This window comes from Mustelus asterias, unplaced genomic scaffold (genome assembly GCF_964213995.1).
Source record: "Mustelus asterias unplaced genomic scaffold, sMusAst1.hap1.1 HAP1_SCAFFOLD_207, whole genome shotgun sequence".
In the NCBI taxonomy this organism is placed as follows: Eukaryota; Metazoa; Chordata; class Chondrichthyes; order Carcharhiniformes; family Triakidae; genus Mustelus; species Mustelus asterias.
Genome location: NW_027590195.1, coordinates 725380 through 746892, shown reverse-complemented (window position 1 = coordinate 746892; position 21513 = coordinate 725380). Strand labels below are relative to the sequence as shown.

The window sequence follows — 21513 nt, the reverse complement described above, 5'->3', positions numbered from 1 at the left end:
GAGAAACCTAACACCCAAGTAACCGATATACCATGGGGATCAGGAGACTGTGGAACCAGGCAACAAAGCTGGAGAAAGGAAAATTGCCGTCCATATACCACATATATACGGAATTATACAATAGGGAATCGGAACTACTCGTATGAGAAGATAACCTGTTCCGGATCCGCATGTGCTAACCTTTGTAAAGGTAAGCCGCCGTTGTGTCAATACCACTGCATCCTGTTTGCTGGGGTAAAAAAGGGCATCTACAACTTGACCCACAGATGTCCAAAGTGGCCAAAAACGGCAGTGGACGCGGTCCCAAAGGAATGGAGTGTAGAGCCCAACTTACAAATCCAAGATTGCTATTGGAGGGAAAGTAGCACAGGAAGTAGTGTGGGAAAATACACAGGAGAGTGTGAAAGGATTTGGAATATAACCGATGTTCTTAGTCTGATCATCTCAGAAGGGGGATGGACACCCCCTCCTTATGTGGTAGACTATCAAGAAAATCAACTGGCCGATCTTTGGTGGCTTTGTGGCTCGGAAAAAGGGCTGCTGGCACGGTTACCGCTGGATTGGAAGGGACTGTGTGCCCGAGTTATGCTTGCCCAGAGCACGGTGATACTACCAGTGGAAAAAGAAAGTAAATCACAAAGAATTAAGAGGGCATATACCCCTGACCCTACGATAAAATTGGACGCAATCGGACAGCCCCGCGGCATCCCGAATGAGTTCAAAGCTAGGAACGAAATAGCTGCAGGGTTTGAATCCCTCTTTGTTTGGATCACACCCAGCAAGAATACTGAGTGGATCAATTACATCTATTATAATCAGCAGAGGTTTATTAATTATACGAATGATGCCCTGGAGGCCTTAGGAGAGCAGTTGGATGCGACCAGCAAAATGGCGTGGCAAAATCGACAGGCGTTAAATTGGCTCCTGGCAGAGAAAGGAGGAGTGTGTGTTATGTTTGGGGATCAGTGCTGCACATTTATCCCTAATAACACTAATCCAGAGGGGTCATTTACACAAGCCATGAATAAGTTAAAAAATCTTAGGAAAGAAGTGAAAGAAAATGCTGGGTTTGGGCATGAGGTATGGAGTTGGCTGGACAGAATATTAGGAAGATGGGGGGCGTGGTTTGCCAAAGCTGGAGCTGTAGCAATCGCAACAATAATCATTCTGGGATTGATATTTTGTTGTTTTTTACCCGCCCTGAGATCCTTCCTTACCAGAGTGGCAGCGCGGCAGATGGTGACGCGGGTGCTAAGCAGCTCACGCTCGAGAGAAAAGACAGAGGAATGGGAAAATCTTGAGCCGCCCCCTCTGAGTGGATTCACAATGACCTTGGTCGAAGTTGAAACTCGTCACTCTGTAAAATAACTACAATAGTGGAAGATCACCTTGTGGAAACAACAGCACCTTGCTGAAGTCCGCGCGAAACCAGGAGAACTTAGTCTGTACACAGGAATCAGTCTTTTTCCCTTCCCTAGACAAGAGTGGGAAGGTTTTTGGCTGATGACTGTCAGGGGCAGGCAATCTGGAGGAGCAACCCAAAAATCAGAACCAGGATAGACAAATTATGATAAAGTTAGAATAGGGACACTGATCCCTGACCAAAATATTCGGCTCCTCCACATCGCCTGGAAAAAGTGATTAAAATAAAATACAAATGGGATTGAGAAAGGGGATTATTTGAGCTTGATAATTGGGATGAGGCTAGGGAATAGCCTCAAAGGGGGGACTTGTAAGGGAAATTGTACTGGATATTGTATGAGTTAGGTATGGAATTCAGATTCATAGGTCTTAGTGAAATGATAAAGTAGATTTAGGTCTTAGTGAAGTGATAAAGCAGATTTAGGTGAGTAGTGAGATGGGTATGTAACCAATGTAACCTAAAGTAACTTCGTGTGACCTAATGTGATCAAGTATAGATGACATGCTCAAGGCAGAGGAAACAGGGAAGTAAATGGCAGTCACTGATTAGCAAAAGCAGACAATAGTCACTTAAGAAAACAATGAATACTGCTCAGTGGTCTAACTTAATGTTGGACCATAAAAGTCAGCAAAGAGGATGTCTTTTCTAACACATTCGGCCTAAGTCAGCAAAGAGGATGTCTTTTCTAACACATTCGGCCTAAGTCAGCAAAACTACGATTATTGTACAAGCAGAGAAGTTTACATAAGAGCAAGAGCTATAATCACCATGGTTTAAGAAACAAAGAAATGTAACAGGGAGCGACAAATCGCGAATAAAACGGATAAAGGGTCAACTAAAAACAATGGTGGCCAAAGAAACAAGGTCAGGCTGTAAAGTAAGATAAGAAACAAGGTCAGGATGTAAAAGTGAGATAAGAATCCTGAGATATGAAGCTGAAATGTATTTAAAGACTGAAAGCCTGAGGGCTCTTTGGATTGATCCGGAGATCCCGGCTTTATTCTGCTTGTGCTGCGAAATAAAGTCTATTGCTTGAAAGATCACTGCTCAGACTCTCTGTTTTAAACCGATGTGAACGAATTGTCGTCCTGGGGAACCACGACACAACCCTGGTAATTATAGACCAGTGAGCCTTACTTCTGTTGTGGGCAAAGTTTTGGAAAGGATTATAAGAGATAGGATTTATAATCACCTAGAAAGGAATAATTTGATTAGGGATAGTCAGCACGGTTTTGTGAAGGGTAGGTCGTGCCTCACAAACCTTATTGAGTTCTTTGAGAAGGTGACCAAAGAGATGGATGAGGGTAAAGCGGTTGATGTGGTGTATATGGATTTCAGCAAAGCGTTTGATAAGGTTCCCCATGGTAAGCTTTTGCAAAAAATACGGACACATGGGATTGAGGGTGATTTAGTGGTTTGGATCAGGAATTGGCTAGCTGTAAAAAAACAGAGTACAGAGTACTTAATGCAGAGTACTGGGCTAATTCATCCTGGAGTTCAGTTACTAGTGGTGTACCGCAAGGATCTGTTTTGGGGCCACTGCTGTTTGTCATTTTTATTAATGACCTGGATGAGGGCGTGGAAGGATGGATTAGTAAATTTGCGGATGACACTAAAGTCAGTGGAGTTGTAGTTGTGCGGAGGGAAGTGGCAGGTTACAGAGGGACATAGATAAGCTGCAGAGCTGGGCTGAGAGGTGGCAAATGGAGTTTAATGCGGAAAAGTGTGAGGTGATTCACTTTGGAAGGAGTAACAGGAATACAGAGTACTGGGCCAATGGTAAGATACTTGGTAGTGTGAATGAACAGGGGGATCTGGGTGTCCATGTGCATAGATCCCTGAAAGTTGGCACCCAGGTTGATAGGGTTGTTAAGAAGGCGTACGGTGTGTTAGCTTTTATTGGTAGAGGGATTGAGTTTCGGAGCCAGGAGGTCATGCTGCAACTGTACAAAACTCTGGTGCGGCCGCATTTGGAGTATTGCGTACAGTTCTGGTCGCCGTATTATCGGAAAGATGTGGAAGTGTTGGAAAGGGTGCAGAGGAGATTTACCAGGATGTTGCCTGGTATGGTGGGAAAATCGTATGAGGAAAGGCTGAGGGGCTTGAGGTTGTTTTCGTGAGAGAGAAGAAGGTTAAGAGGTGACTTAATAGAGGCAGACAAGATGATCAGAGGATTAGATAGGGTGGATAGTGAGAGCCCTTTTCCTCGGATGATGATGTCTCGCACGAGGGGACATAGCTTTAAATTGAGGGGTGAGAGATATAGGACAGATGTTAGAGGTAGGTTCTTTACTCAGAGAGTAGTAAGGGCGTGGAATGCCCTGCCTGCAGCAGTAGTGAACTCATCAACATTAAGAGCATTCAAATGGTTATTGGATAAACATATGGATGATATTGGAATAGTGTAGATTCGAGGGGCTTTAGATTGGTTTCACTGGTCGGCGCAACATTGAGGGCCGAAGGGCCTGCACTACGCTGTAATGCTCTATGTTCTATGTTCTAACTAAAAAATAGATACTACCGAATTTAGGAAAAACCTTGGCCAAGAAATTCCTCGATGTAGAACCTCCCTTCTTCTCTCTGAAGCATTCTTCAGGGTACAAGCTTTGTTGCAATGGTTGTTCTCTTGGAGTTATCGCTGTCAAACAAAGGCTCACATGTCTTTTATCTACAATTCTCCACTTGCTTCCAGAAGATTCTCCAGCCAATTGTGTAACCAGAAATTGATTACATGGCTCGAACATCCAGTGGAATGACTTTTGAACGAAGCCATGATGCTTAGTTCATTTTACATGTCCCAGACATAATAGCCATATAAATCAGAGCCACACTGTCTCAGTTAATGTAAACAACTTCCCTGGTCCGACCAACACATGAATCTTCAGGTCACAGCTCCCAGGCCAGAGCCTCTTTACCACCTGCATTTGCTTTTAATCTATAAATTGACCAAAATTCCCAGCATGCTTCACTCTCAGCCAGAATACCCATTTTAAAGCCACTCTTGCCATTATTGTTGTTAAATCATTGTTGTCGCCATTCTTTCTCTGTCTACACCCCGTGTCATGATGTGGAGATGCTGGCGTTGGACTGGGATAAACACAGTAAGAAGTTTAACAACACCAGGTTAAAGTCCAACAGGTTTATTTGGTAGCAAAAGCCACACAAGCTTTCGGAGCTCTAAGCCCCTTCTTCAGGTGACGGCATGGGTTTCCTCCGGGTGCTCCGGTTTCCCCCCACAATCAAAAGATGTGTGGGTCAGGTTAATTGCCCATACCAAATTGACCCTTAGTGTCAGGGGGATTAGCAGGGCAAATGTGTGGGGTTGTGGGAATAGGGCTTGGGCCGGATTGTAGTCGCTACAGACTCAATGGGCCAAGTGGCCTCCTTCTATATTGTAGGGATTCTATGTTACTCCAGCTGTGGCCTAACCAACACTCTGTACAATTCCAACATGACCTCTTTGCTCTTATACTCTATGCCACGACTGATAAAAGCAAATATTCCATATGCCTTCTTAACTATCCTACGCATCGGCTCTGCCACCATCAGGGATCTGTGAATAAGTCCCCACCAGATCCACTGTTTCTCTGAGCTTCCTAATGTCCTGCCATTCATTAAATACTCCCTTGTCTTGTAACTTGTTACATGCATCACCTCGCATTTCTCAGGGTTAAATCTATCTGTCACTGCTCTGCCCATCTGACCAACCCATCTGCATTTATACTGCAACTTACCACCTTCTTCACCGTTAATCACCCTACTGAAGGGCCTGTTCTGTGCTGTACTGTTCTATGTTCTATGTACCAATCTTGTTGTCATCTGGAAACTTACCATTCCCCCCACATTCTCATCTATATCATTTATGTAGATAACAAACAATAAGGGACCAGGCACTGACCCTTCTGGTATGCCACTGGTCACCAGCCTCCAGTCACTCAAACAGCCTTTTACCACAACAATTTGTGTCCTATCACGAGGCCAGTGTCTGATCCATCACACCATGTTTCCCTCAATTCCATGTGCTTTGGAAGGTTAGTCATGGCACGAATCAATTCCAGCCTCCCGGACTGCCTGGATCCACTATAGTTTGCCTACCGCCGCAACAGGTCTACAGCAGACGCCATCTCCCTGCCCCTGCACTGAACCCTGGAACACCTCGATAACAAAGACACCGACATCCCAGACTCCTATTTATTTACCACAGCTCAGCCTTCAACACTATTATTCCAACGGAACTCATCTCCAAACTCCGTGACCTGCACCTCGGCACCTCCCTTTGCGACTAGATCCTGATCTTCCTAACACACAAGCCACAATCAGTAAGGAGAGGCAACAACACCTCCTCCATGATCATCCTCAATACTGGTATCCCACAAGGCTGTGTTCTCAGCCTTATACTCTGTGTTCTCAGCCGTATACTCCTTATACACCTGTGGCTATGTGGCCAAACTTCCTTCCAACTCGATTTTCAAGTTTGCTGACGACACCACCGTAGTGGGTCGGATCTCAACCAATGATGAGACAGAGTATAGGAATGAGATCATGTTTGACCAATCTATTAGAGTTTTTCGAGGAGGTTACCAGGAAAGTGGATGAAGGGAAGGCGGTGGATGTTGTCTACCTGGATTTCAGCAAGGCCTTTGACAAGGTCCCTCATGGGAGGTTAGTTAGGAAGGTTCAGTCACTAGGTATACATGGGGAGGTAGTAAATTGGATAAGACACTGGCTCAATGGAAGAACGGCCAACGTTGTCTACCTGATACGCTGCAAGAAAGGATGTCCCGAGGCATGGTACATTGGGGAAACTATGCAGACGCTGCGACAACGGATGAATGAACACCGCTCGACAATCACCAGGCAAGACTGTTCTCTTCCTGTTGGGGAGCACTTCAGCGGTCACGGGCATTCGGCCTCTGATATTCGGGTAAGCGTTCTCCAAGGCGGCCTTCGCGACACACGACGGCGCAGAGTCGCTGAGCAGAAACTGATAGCCAAGTTCTGCACACACGAGGACGGCCTCAACCGGGATATTGGGTTCATGGCACACTATTTGTAACCCCCACAGAGTTTCACTGGCTGTCTTGTCTGGAGACAATACACATCTTTTTAGCCTGTCTTGATGCTCTCTCCACTCACATTGTTTTGTTTCTTGAAGACTTGATTAGTTGTAAGTATTCACATTCCAACCATTATTCATGTAAATTAAGTCTGTGTCTTTATATGCTCTGTTTGTGAACAGAATTCCCACTCACCTGAAGAAGGGGCTTGCAGCTCCGAAAGCTTGTGTGGCTTTTGCTACCAAATAAACCTGTTGGACTTTAACCTGGTGTTGTTAAACTTCTTACTGTCTTTCAATGGAAGAAGCCAGAGAGTGGTTGTGGAGGATTGCTTCTCTGAGTGGAGGCCTGTGACTAGTGGTGTGCCGCAGGGATCGGTGTTGGGTCCATTGTTGTTTGTCATCTGTATCAATGATCTGGATGATAATGTGGTAAATTGGATCAGCAAGTTTGCTGATGATACAAAGATTGGAGGTGTAGTGGACAGTGAGGAAGGTTTTCAAAGCTTGCAGAGGGATTTGGACCAACTAGAAAAATGGGCTGAAAAATGGCAAATGGAATTTAACGCAGACAAGTGTGAGATATTGCACATTGGAAGGACAAACCAAAGTAGAACGTACAGGGTAAATGGTAGGACTCTGAAGAGTGCAGTTGAACAGAGGGATCTGGGAATACAGGTACAGAATTCCCTAAAAGTGACGTCACAGGTGGATAGGGTCGTAAAGAGTGCCTTTGGTACATTGGCCTTTATAAATCGGAGTATCGAGTATAAAAGTTGGAGTGTTATGGTAAGGTTATATAAGGCATTGGTGAGGCCGAATTTGGAGTACTGTGTACAGTTTTGGTCACCTAATTACAGGAAGGATGTAAATAAGGTTGAAAGAGTGCAGAGAAGGTTCACAAGGATGTTGCCGGGACTTGAGAAGCTGAGTTACAGAGAGAGATTGAATAGGTTGGGACTTTATTCTCTGGAGCGTAGAAGATTGAGGGGAGATTTGATAGAGGTGTATAAGATTTTGATGGGTATAGATAGAGTGAATGCAAGCAGGCTTTTTCCGCTGAGGCTAGGGGAGGAAAAAACCAGAGGGCATGGGTTAAGGGTGAAAGGAGAAAAGTTTAAAGGGAATATTAGGGGGGGCTTCTTCACGCAGAGAGTGGTGGGAGTGTGGAATGAGCTGCCGGATAAAGTGGTAAATGCGGGGTCACTTTTAACATTTAAGAAAAACTTGGACGGGTTCATGGATGAGAGGGGTGTGGAGGGATATGGTCCAAGTGCAGGTCAGTGGGACTAGGCAAAAAATGGTTCGGCACAGACAAGAAGGGCCAAAAGGCCTGTTTCTGAGCTGTAATTTTCTATGGTTCTATGGTTCTATGGAGATAGAGAATCTGGTGAACTGGTGCAGCAACAATAATCTCTCCCTCAATGTCAACAAAACAAAGGAGATTGTCATCGATTTCAGGAAGCGTAAAGGAGAACATGCCCCTGTCAACGTAAATGGGGATGAAGTAATAATGGTCGAGAGCTTCAAATTTTTAGGTGTCCTGATCACCAACAACCTGTCCTGGTCCCCCCAAGCCGACACTATAGTTAAGAAAGCCCACTAATGCCTCTACTTTCTCAGAAGACTAAGGAAATTTGGCATGTCAGCTATGACGCTCCAACTTTTACAGATACACTGCAGAAAGCATTCTTCCTGGTTGTACCACAGCTTGGTATGGCTCCTGCTCTGCCCAAGACCACAATAAGATGTCTCACAACACCAGGTTAAAGTCCAGCAGATTTATTTGGTAGCATGAGCTTTCAGAGCACTTCTCCTTCATCAGGTGAGGGAGCAGCACTCTGAAAGCTCGTGTCATAGACTCATAGAGGTTTACAGCATGGAAACAGGCCCTTTGGCCCAACTTGTCCATGCCGCCCTTTTTTTTTAAACCCCTAAGCTAGTCCCAATTGCCCATATTTGGCCCATATCCCTCTATACCCATCTTACCCATGTATGTCTAAATGCTTTTTAAAAGACAAAATTATACCTGCCTTTACTACTCCCTCTGACAGTTTGTTCGAGACACACTCCACCCTCTGTGTGAAAAAATTGCCCCTCTGGACACTTTTGTATCTCTCCAATCTCACCTTAAACCTATGCCCTCTAGTTTTAGACTCCCCTACCTTTGGGAAAAGATATTGACTATCTAGCTGATCAATGCTTCTCATTATTTTATAGATGTCAAAAGATCACCTCTCAGCCTCCTACGCTCCAGAGAAAAAAGTCCCACTAAAAAAGTGCTACTAAATAAACCTGTTGGACTTTAACCTGGTGTTGTGAGACTTCTTACTGTGCCCACCCCAGTTCAACGCCGGCATCTCCACACCATGAAGACCACAAGAAACTACAAAAGGTCATGAATGTAGCCCAGTCCATCACAGAAACCAGCCTCCCATCCGTTGACACTGTCAACACTTCCCGCTGCCTCGGCAAAGCAGCCAGCATAATTAAGGACCCCATGCACCCCGGACATTCTCTTTTCCACCTTCGTCTGTCAGGAAAAAGATACAAAAGGCACGTACCAACCAACTCAAGAACAGCTTCTTCCCTGCTGCCATCAGACTTTTGAATGGACCTACCTTGCATTAAGTTGATCTTTCTCTGCACCCTGGCTATGACTGTAACGCTACATTCTGCAATCTCTCGCTACCTTCTCTTCGAACAGTATGCTTTATCTGTACAGCGTGCAAGAAACAATACTTTTCATTGTATCCTGATACATGTGACAAAAATAAATCAAATCAAATCAAATTCAACCTTCTCAATCATTCTTCCATGTGGGACCTTGTCAAAGGCTTTGCTAAAATCCATATAAACTGCATCAACTGCACTTCCCTCATCTACACACAATCATATTTTCCAAAAAATCTACTAAATTTGTGAGGCGTGACCTCCTTCTGACAAAGCCATGCTGACTATCCCTAATTAACCCATGCCTTTCCAAATGGAGATTAATTCTCACCTTCAAGAACCTCCTCCCAATAATTTCCCTCCCACTGACCTGAGACTCACTGGTCTATAATATCCTGGTTCATCTCTACCACCCTTCTTGAAAAGTGGAACCACATTAGCCTCCTCCAGTCCTCTGGCTCTTCCGCCATGGCCTTAGAGGAATTACAAACTTGTGTCAGAGTCCCTGCGACTTCTTGCCTTGCCTCCCACAGCAATCTGGGATACAATTCATTCAGGCCTGGGGACTTGTCCATTTTTAAGTCTATAAGAGCCTCCAACACATCCTCACTTACTGTGTCAAACTGCTTAAGGTCTTCATGGTCCCTTCTCCTGAATTCTGTACCTAGGTTCTCCTTCTCCTGACAAAAGACTGGTGAGAAGTATTGATTTAACACCCTTCCAATATCCTCCGGCTCCACACACACATTGTCCCATCGGTCTGTGATGGGCCTTACTCTTTCCCGGGTTAAGCTCTTAGAGTCATAGAATCCCCACAGTGCCGAAGGAAGCCATTCAGCCCATCGAGCCTGCACCGACAACAATCCCACCCAGACCCAATCCCCATAACTCCACATAATTACCCTGCTGATCCCCCAGACACTAAGGGGAATTTAGCATGACAAATCCACCTAATCTGCACATCTTTGGAGTGTGGGAGGAAACTGGAGCACCCGGAGGAAACTCATGCAGACACAGGGAGAACGTGCAAACACCACACAGACAGTCACCTGGGTCCCTGGCACTCAAAGGCGCTAAAACCTGTGCCACCATACTGCCCATTTGTATTTTTATATATCTTTGGATTCTGTCTAATCTTGTTCACAAGTCCTTTTTTATGCCCCCTTTTTGCTTTTCTAATTGTTTTCCTAAGTTCCCTCTTGCACTTCCTATATTTCACCAGGTCCGGTGCTGAATTGGCTCTTTGGAATTGTTAAAAAACTTTTTCTACTTTCTTATCCAGTCCTAGACATCCAGGGATCCCTGAACTTATTGCTCCTACATTTCCCTCTCTCGGATACATGTTGGACCAGCTCCTTTTTGAATGCCCCTCACATCACGGTGGCAAAGTGGTCAGCACCACTACCTCACAGCTCCAAGGGCCTGGGTTCGATTCTCGGCTTGGGTCACTGTCTGTGTGGAGTTTGCTCATTCTCCCCATGTTTGCATGGGTTTCCTCCTGGTGCTCTGGTTTCCTCCCACAATCCAAAGATGTGCGGGTTAGGGTGGTTGGCCATGTTAAATTGCCCCTTAGTGTTCCAGAATACGTAGGTTAGAGGGATTAGCGGGGTAAGGATGTGGGGTTGTGGGGATAGGGCCTGTTGTTGCTGCAGACTCTTCTGCACTGTAGGGTTTCTATGATTCTATGATTTCTATGCTCCACTGTAGACTTTCCCACAAGGAGCCGTTCCCAGTCAACTTTGGCCAGATCCTGCCTTATTTTAATAAAATCTACCTTCCCCCAGTCCAATGCCATCTTTTGCAGGCCTCTTTTTCCTTGTCCATAACAAATATGAACCATACCATGTTGTGGTCGCGATCACTAAAATGCTCCCCCGCTACTATATTGGACACTTGTCCGGTTTCATTTCCCAGAGCCAGATCCAGCATTGCACCATCTAGGAAATTGGATCAGGAATTGGCTAGCGGATAGGAAACAGAGGGTGGTGGTTGATAGTAAATATTCATCATGGAGTGCGGTTACAAGTGGTGTACCTCAGGGATCTGTTTTGGGGCCACTGCTGTTTGTAATATTTATTAATGATCTGGATGAGGGTATAGTTGGGTGGATTAGCAAATTTGCTGATGACACCAAAGTCGGTGGTGTGGTAGACAGTGAGGAAGGGTGTCGTAGTTTGCAGGAAGACTTAGACAGGTTGCAAAGTTGGGCCGAGAGGTGGCGGATGGAGTTTAATGCGGAGAAGTGTGAGGTAATTCACTTTGGTAGGAATAACAGATGTGTTGAGTATAGGGCTAACGGGAGGACTTTGAATAGTGTGGAGGAGCAGAGGGATCTAGGTGTATGTGTGCATAGATCCCTGAAAGTTGGGAATCAAGTAGATAAGGTTGTTAAGAAGGCATATGGTGTCTTGGCGTTTATTGGTAGGGGGATTGAATTTAGGAGTCGTAGCGTTATGTTGCAACTGTACACAACTCTGGTGCGGCCGCACTTGGAGTACTGTGTGCAGTTCTGGTCCCCACATTACAGGAAGGATGTGGAGGCTTTGGAGAGGGTGCAGAGGAGGTTTACCAGGATGTTGCCTGGTATGGAGGGGCGATCCTATGAGGAGAGGCTGAGGGATTTGGGATTGTTTTCGCTGGAAAGGCGGCGGCTAAGAGGGGATCTTATTGAAACATATAAGATGATTAGAGGTTTAGATAGGGTGGATAGTGATAGCCTTTTTCCTCTGATGGAGAAATCCAGCACGAGGGGGCATGGCTTTAAATTGAGGGGGGGTAGTTATAGAACCGATGTCAGGGGTAGGTTCTTTACCCAGAGGGTGGTGAGGGATTGGAATGCCCTGCCAGCATCAGTAGTAAATGCGCCTAGTTTGGGGGCGTTTAAGAGATCCGTAGATAGGTTCATGGACGAAAAGAAATTGGTTTAGGTTGGAGGGTCACAGTTTTTTTTTTTAACTGGTCGGTGCAACATCGTGGGCCGAAGGGCCTGTTCTGCGCTGTAATGTTCTATGTTCTATGTTCTATCCCTTGTTGGGCCTTCTACATAAATATTGACACAAAAAGCTCCCTTGGACACATTTCAAGCAATCCACCTCCTCTGAATGCTTTACACTTTGACTATCCCAATTTATGTTGGGCAAGTTGAAATCCCCTGGTATAATTAGCCAATTGGTACACAACTCAGTGAACTGTCTACATGTCTGTTCTTATATTTCCCGCTGACTCATTGGGGCCCTGCCCCCTTTATGTTCTTAAATTCTACACACAAAGCTTCATTCTCCTTATTGCAGTAACTGAATCCTTAATTAATAGTGCTACACCACCTCCCCTTTTACACCTTCCTCTGTCTCGCCTAAAGATCTTATACCCTGGAATGTTGAGTTGCCAGTCCTGTCCTTCCCTCAACCATGTTTCTGTGATGGTAAAAATATGCATAGATTGTCACACTTTCATGTGTCAGTCCATTCCCTTAACTCATCAGTCTTACCTATTAGACTCCTAGCATTAAAGACCATCCAGCCTCACTTTGACAGTCTTACATAGCTAAACTCACTCTGACTTGCTTCCTTTACTACAGGATGATGTGTCTCTATTTCACCATATTCTATGTCCTCTCCCCCTACCAGACTAAATTAAACTCCTCCCAACAGCACTAGCAAACATCCCCGCAAGGATGTTGATCCCAATGTGGTTCAGGTGCAGACTGTCCCATTTGTACATGTCCCACCTTTCTGGTCCCAGTGATCCAGGAATCGAAATCCCTTCCCCCTGCACCAACTCTTGAGCCAAGCACTCACTGTTTTCGTGTTTCTAAACTCGCTAGCACATGGCACCGGGAATAATCCAGAGGTTACAACATGAGTGCTCCTGCTTCTCTTGAGAGAAGGAGAGACAGAGAGTAAGAGGTAGAGAGAGAGAGAGAAAAAGAGAAAAAGGGAGAAAGGCAGAGTGAGAAATAAAGAGGTACAGAGAGAGAGAGACAAACAGAGGGTCACAATGAGAGAGAAAGAGAGAAATAGAGGGAGACGAAGACAGAGTGAGTGAGAGAGAAAGAGGTACATGGCTCGAGAGAAAGAAACAGAGGGACACAAGAGAGAAAGAGAAAAACCATGAGTGGAAGAGAGAGAGAGAGTGAGTCAGTGATATATGAAAGGATGCAGTTGGGTAAGTGGGGAGTGAGAGATTGAAGCGAACTGTGTCAGTGAGTTGATCTTACCAGCCAGCTACAGAAGCGTGAATTTGGATTGAGAAATCCTCGTGCATCATTGGATCCGAAGAGATTATCTGTGCAGATGTCACAGCCCTGCTGCCCTGCCCATGTCCAGTATGGCACATAGAAATCCTGGTCGCCAGTCAGATTCCTCATCTCCCTCTCAAAGGACAGCAGGTAGACACGGTGCCAACAGGGGAAGGCAGGGCCCCGGTGGGCAAAGCTACCCAGTTGACCATCTCCCCGGGGTTTGGCACAGAGGTAGTGTGTCCAGGCAAAGACATCGTAGAGACTGGCATTGTGGAAACGGAGTGGTGAGCCGGGCTGCCGGCTGGAGCTGGCATAGATGACGTACCGGGGGCTGAGTGTCCGCTTGGCCAGCAGGAGGCGGTCCAGGAAGAGGTCGCGTTCGGGTTCTGACATCTGCCTCAGGTCCCGCCGCTCCAGCAAGCGGCGGTGCTGGCATTGGGAACCCACCCAGCCATCGGCACACTCCCCACAGTCCACGCCACCGTAGCCCTGCTGGCACACACACAGCCGGCTGAAGAAGTAAGCTGGCCAGTTCAGGCGAAAATCAGTGGGAGCCCCCTCACCCAGCTGCCCGGCTGGCCAAAGCAATGGCAATGCCAGCTCCTGGCAGTAACCCCGGCCTGAGGCACTGCCACATGGTGAGCCATCACTCCACCAGGGTGGGCAGCAGGTGTGATTGGTGATGTGCCAATCACTGGCACAGTCACGAGGGATCTGCCCTTGGGTGCTGGCCAACATGATCAATACCAGCTGGCAGTACTGGGCACGAGGTTTGGGCAGCTTTTGTTTCCAGACAAGCTCCCACATGGCTTGTGTTGACAGAGTGATTGATGTCTTCCTGCGATGCTCAAACCAATCAGACTGAGATTTGAAAAGGCTGTCAGATCCCAGTTATTCCCGTCATACCCGGCTCAATCACTGTGCAATCTCATTGTGCAGAGAACACCACTACTGCTTGTGTCAAACCCTTATCGCAGCCTCGGCTGGTCGACACGTGTCTCTCATATCTGTGTGTGAAAACACAACAGCAACTTAGAGGTGAATAAAAGAGAGAGACTGAGGGAAAGTAGGAATGGAAGTAGGAACATACGCACTCCTGTGCGCGCACACACACACACACACACACACACACACCCACACACCCTCTCCCTCACCCACACACACATCCTCTCCCTCACCCACACACACACCCTCTCCCTCACCCACACACACACCCTCTCCCTCACCCACACACACACACCCACACACCCTCTCCCTCACCCACACACACATCCTCTCCCGCACCCACACACACACCCTCTCCCTCACCCACACACACACCCTCTCCCTCACCCACACACACCCTCTCCCTCACCCACACCCTCTCCCTCACCCACACACACACCCTCTCCCTCACCCACGCACACACCCTCTCCCTCACCCACGCACACACCCTCTCCCTCACCCACGCACACACCCTCTCCCTCACCCACGCACACACCCTCTCCCTCACACACACACACACACCCTCTCCCTCACCTACACACACACACACCCTCTCCCTCACCCACGCACACACCCTCTCTCGCACACACACACACACACACCCTCTCCCTCACCCACACACACACCCTCTCTCGCACACACACACACACCCTCTCCCTCACCCACACACACACACACCCTCTCCCTCACCCACGCACACACCCTCTCTCGCACACACACACACACACCCTCTCCCTCACCCACACACACACCCTCTCTCGCACACACACACACACCCTCTCTCGCACACACACACACACCCTCTCTCGCACACACACACACACACCCTCTCCCTCACACACACACACACCCTCTCTCGCACACACACACACACACCCTCTCCCTCACCCACACACACACACACCCTGTCCCTCACACACGCACACACCCTCTCTCGCACACACACACACACCCTCTCCCTCACCCACACACACACCCTCTCTCGCACACACACCCAAACACACACCAGATGCATGAAATGTCACTCATACACAGAAACACACACACACAACACCAAGACATACTGACACATCCAAACATATTTTTTTAAAGTTTATTTATTTATTAGTCACAAGTAGGCTTACTTGTAATGAAGTTAGTGTGAAAATCCCCACACACACACATACAAAAAGACACACATGCGCTTACACAGACACACACATCCAACCACACACTCATTACTGAGACTCACACTGAAACAAACACACAAACAATACAGACACACACTCCAAAATACACACAGCCCTCAAAAACACACCCGCAAACAAGCACACACACCCAAACATCCACACACAAACTCACAGTCACACACACTCATTTACACACATTCACTCAGTCACACACAGAGAGGTATTCTATCACACACTCTCGCTCACACTGATACACTCACACGCTCACTCACACATTTACACATATAGATACACTTTCACACACATTCACTGACATGCACAGGCACTCTCTCATAAACACTCACTCACACTGATACACTCACACACACAGACACACACACACACTCTCTCATAAACACTCACTCACACTGATACACTCACACACACAGACACACTCACACACACTCTCTCATAAACACTCACTCACACACACAGATACATTCTCACACATACTCTCTCATAAACACTCACTCACACACAGATACATTCTCACACATACTCTCTCATAAACACTCACTCACACACACAGATACATTCTCACACATACTCTCTCATAAACACTCACTCACACACAGATACATTCTCACACATACTCTCTCATAAACACTCACTCACACACACAGATACATTCTCACACATACTCTCTCATAAACACTCACTCACACACACAGATACATTCTCACACATACTCTCTCATAAACACTCACTCACACACACAGATACATTCTCACACATACTCTCTCATAAACACTCACTCACACACACATACATTCTCACACATACTCTCTCATAAACACTCACTCACACACACAGATACATTCTCACACACACTCTCTCATAAACACTCACTCACACACAGATACATTCTCACACATACTCTCTCATAAACACTCACTCACACACAGATACATTCTCACACATACTCTCTCATAAACACTCACTCACACACAGATACATTCTCACACATACTCTCTCATAAACACTCACTCACACACATACATTCTCACACATACTCTCTCATAAACACTCACTCACACACACAGATACATTCTCACACATACTCTCTCATAAACACTCACTCACACACAGATATATTCTCACACATACTCTCTCATAAACACTCACTCACACACACAGATACATTCTCACACATACTCTCTCATAAACACTCACTCACACACAGATACATTCTCACACATACTCTCTCATAAACACTCACTCACACACACAGATACATTCTCACACATACTCTCTCATAAACACTCACTCACACACACAGATACATTCTCACACACACTCTCTCATAAACACTCACTCACACACAGATACATTCTCACACATACTCTCTCATAAACACTCACTCACACACAGATACATTCTCACACATACTCTCTCATAAACACTCACTCACACACAGATACATTCTCACACATACTCTCTCATAAACACTCACTCACACACACAGATACATTCTCACACATACTCTCTCATAAACACTCACTCACACACACAGATACATTCTCACACACACTCTCTCATAAACACTCACTCACACACAGATACATTCTCACACATACTCTCTCATAAACACTCACTCACACACAGATACATTCTCACACATACTCTCTCATAAACACTCACTCACACACAGATACATTCTCACACATACTCTCTCATAAACACTCACTCACACACACAGATACATTCTCACACATACTCTCTCATAAACACTCACTCACACACACAGATACATTCTCACACACACTCTCTCATAAACACTCACTCACACACAGATACATTCTCACACATACTCTCTCATAAACACTCACTCACACACAGATACATTCTCACACATACTCTCTCATAAACACTCACTCACACACAGATACATTCTCACACATACTCTCTCATAAACACTCACTCACACACAGATACATTCTCACACATACTCTCTCATAAACACTCACTCACACACAGATACATTCTCACACATACTCTCTCATAAACACTCACTCACACACACAGATACATTCTCACACATACTCTCTCATAAACACTCACTCACACACAGATACATTCTCACACATACTCTCTCATAAACACTCACTCACACACAGATACATTCTCACACATACTCTCTCATAAACACTCACTCACACACAGATACATTCTCACACATACTCTCTCATAAACACTCACTCACACACAGATACATTCTCACACATACTCTCTCATAAACACTCACTCACACACAGATACATTCTCACACATATTCTCTCATAAACACTCACTCACACACAGATACATTCTCACACATACTCTCTCATAAACACTCACTCACACACACAGATACATTCTCACACATACTCTCTCATAAACACTCACTCACACACACAGATACATTCTCACACATACTCTCTCATAAACACTCACTCACACACACAGATACATTCTCACACATACTCTCTCATAAACACTCACTCACACACAGATACATTCTCACACATACTCTCTCATAAACACTCACTCACACACACAGATACATTCTCACACATACTCTCTCATAAACACTCACTCACACACAGATACATTCTCACACATACTCTCTCATAAACACTCACTCACACACAGATACATTCTCACACATACTCTCTCATAAACACTCACTCACACACAGATACATTCTCACACATACTCTCTCATAAACACTCACTCACACACAGATACATTCTCACACATACTCTCTCATAAACACTCACTCACACACACAGATACATTCTCACACATACTCTCTCATAAACACTCACTCACACACACAGATACATTCTCACACATACTCTCTCATAAACACTCACTCACACACACAGATACATTCTCACACATACTCTCTCATAAACACTCACTCACACACAGATACATTCTCACACATACTCTCTCACGCTAATTTCAACAAGAAATTAGATACAAGTCTTGGGCCTAAAGGGATCAAGGGATATAAGGGGAAGGCGGCATTAGGATATTGAATTTGATTGGCTGGGTGGTTAACAGTGAGGCTGAGTGTCTTGGGCTACAGGAAGATATAGACGAGATGGTCAAATGGACAGATAAGTGGCAGATGGAATTTAACCCTGAAAAGTGAGAGGTGATACACTTTGGAAGGGTTAATTTGACAAAAGAAGTACTCAATGAATGGGAGTACACCAGGGAGTATTGTGGAAAAAATGGATCTTGGCGTGTTTGTCCACAGATCTCTGAAAGCGGAAGGACATAGCAGTAAAGTGGTAAACAATGAATTTGGGACACTTGCCTTTATCAATCGAGGCACAGATTATAAAAGCAGGGAAGCCATGTTGGAGTTGTGTAGATCTTTGGTGAGGTCACAGCTGGAGCACTGTGTGCAGTTCTGGTCACCACAGTATCGGAAGGATGTGATTGCGCTGCAGGAAGTGCAGAGGAGATTCACCAGGATGCTGCCTGGGATGGAACATTTAAATTATGAAGAGAGGTTGGATAGGCTTTGGTTCTTTTTGTTGGAGCAGAGAAGACTGAGGGGAGACCTGATTGAGGTGCACGAGATTATGAGAGACATGGACAATTTGGATAAGGAGCAGGTGTTCCCCTTAGTTGAAAGGTCAGTCACAAGGGGACATAGGTTCAAGGTGAGGGGCAGGAGGTTTAGGGGGATGTGAGGAAAAGCTTTTTTACCCAGAGGGTGGTGACAGTCTGGAATGCGCTGCCTGGGAAAGTGGTGGAGGCGGGTTGCCTCACATCCTTTAAAAAGTATCTGGATGAGCACTTGGCACGTCATAACATTCAGTGCAATGGGCAAAGTGCTGGCAGATGGTGGGAGGTCAGGTGTTTCTAATGGGCCAAAGGGCCTCTTCTGTGCTGTATAATTCTATGATTCGATGAATTTGATGATCAGCTATGATAAAAATGAATGGCGGAGCAGGCTCAAAGGACCGAATGGTACTCTTTGCTCCCTTCCGAGGCGAAAAAGATACAAAAATCTAAGGACACGTACCAACCAACTCAAGAACAGCTTCTTCCCCGCTGCCATCAGACTTTTGAATGGACCTACTTCATGTTAAGTTGATCTTTCTCGATACCCTAGCTATGACGTGGTGAGACCACATTTGGAATATTGTGTGCAGTTCTGGTCACCTCACTATAAGAAGGATGTGGAAGCGCTGGAAAGAGTGCAGAGGAGATTTACCAGGATGCTGCCTGGTTTGGAGGGTAGGTCTTATGAGGAAAGGTTGAGGGAGCTAGGGCTGTTCTCTCTGGAGCGGAGGAGGCTGAGGGGAGACTTAATAGAGGTTTATAAAATGATGAAGGGGATAGATAGAGTGAACGTTCAAAGACTATTTCCTCGGGTGGATGGAGCTATTACAAGGGGGCATAACTATAGGGTTCGTGGTGGGAGATACAGGAAGGATATCAGAGGTAGGTTCTTTACGCAGAGAGTGGTTGGGGTGTGGAATGGACTGCCTGCAGTGATAGTGGAGTCAGACACTTTAGGAACGTTTGAGCGGTTATTGGATAGGCACATGGAGCACACCAGGATGATAGGGAGTGGGATAGCTTGATCTTGGTTTCAGATAAAGGTCGGCACAACATCGTGGGCCGAAGGGCCTGTTCTGTGCTGTACTGTTCTATGTTCTATGACTGTAACATTACATTCTGCACCCTCTCCTTCTCTATGTACAATATGCTTTGTAGCAAGAAACAATGCTTTTCACTGTAAACTAATACATGTGACAATAATAAATTAAATCAAATCCTGCTTCTATTTTCTATGTTTCTATAGATACACCCGCATACACAGATAACCCCTCACACCCACTCTGGCAAACACACACAGTTACACTCCTACAGGTTGATACCGGAGATGAGGGGTTTGGATTATGAGGAGAGGCTGAGGAGATTGGGTTTGTACTCGTTGGAGTTTAGAAGGATGAGGGGGATCTTATGGAGACTTATAAGATAATGCGGGGGCTGGATAGGGTGGAGGCGGAGAGATTCTTTCCACTTAGTAAGGAAGTTAAAACTAGAGGACACAGCCTCAAAATAAAGGGGGGTCGGTTTAAGACAGAGTTGAGGAGGAACTTCTTCTCCCAGAGGGTGGTGAATCTCTGGAATTCTCTGCCCACTGAGGTGGTGGAGGCTACCTCGCTGAATATGTTTAAAGCGCGGATGGATGGATTCCTGATCGGTAAGGGAATTAAGGGTTATGGGGATCAGGCGGGTAAGTGGTACTGATCCACGTCAGATCAGCCATGATCTTATTGAATGGCGGGGCAGGCTCGAGGGGCTAGATGGCCTACTCCTGCTCCTATTTCTTATGTTCTTATGTTCTTATGTACACACAGATGCACTATCTCACATTTACCCACACAAACAAATAGCCTCTCACACACTTAACTCACAAACACAAACCTATACACCACAACACACACTGCGTCACACAGATATGTACTTACCCAAGGAATCCTGTGGTGAGTGACTCACCTCCTGACTCCCCAAACCCAATCGACCATCTGTGAGGCACAAGTCAGGAGTGGGGTGGGAATCTATCCATTTGCCTGGATGAGTACAGTTCCAAGAACAGTCAACCATTCAGGACAAAGCAGCCCCCTTGATTGCTACCCATTCCACAAACATTCACTCCCTCCATCACTGACATACAATGGTAACAGTGTGTACCATCTACAACATGCACTGCAGGAACTCACCAAAGCTCCTTAGGCGGCACCTTCCAAACCCATGACCACTACAATCTTGAAAGACAAGAGCAGCAGATACCTGGGAACAGCACCACCTGGAAGTTTCCCTCCAAGTCACTCACCATCTTGACTTGGAAATATATCGTTGTTCCTCCACTGTTGCTGGGTCAAAAATCACAGAACTCCCTAACAGCACTGTGGGT

The 21513-nt window shown here is 45.8% G+C and overlaps 1 pseudogene; it reads right to left on the bottom strand.

Moving 5' to 3' along the window:
- Nucleotides 1-14199, bottom strand: part of LOC144485643 (tyrosinase pseudogene) — a 46930-nt pseudogene extending 32731 nt beyond the window's left edge.
- Between the last annotated feature and the right edge of the window lie 7314 nt (nt 14200-21513).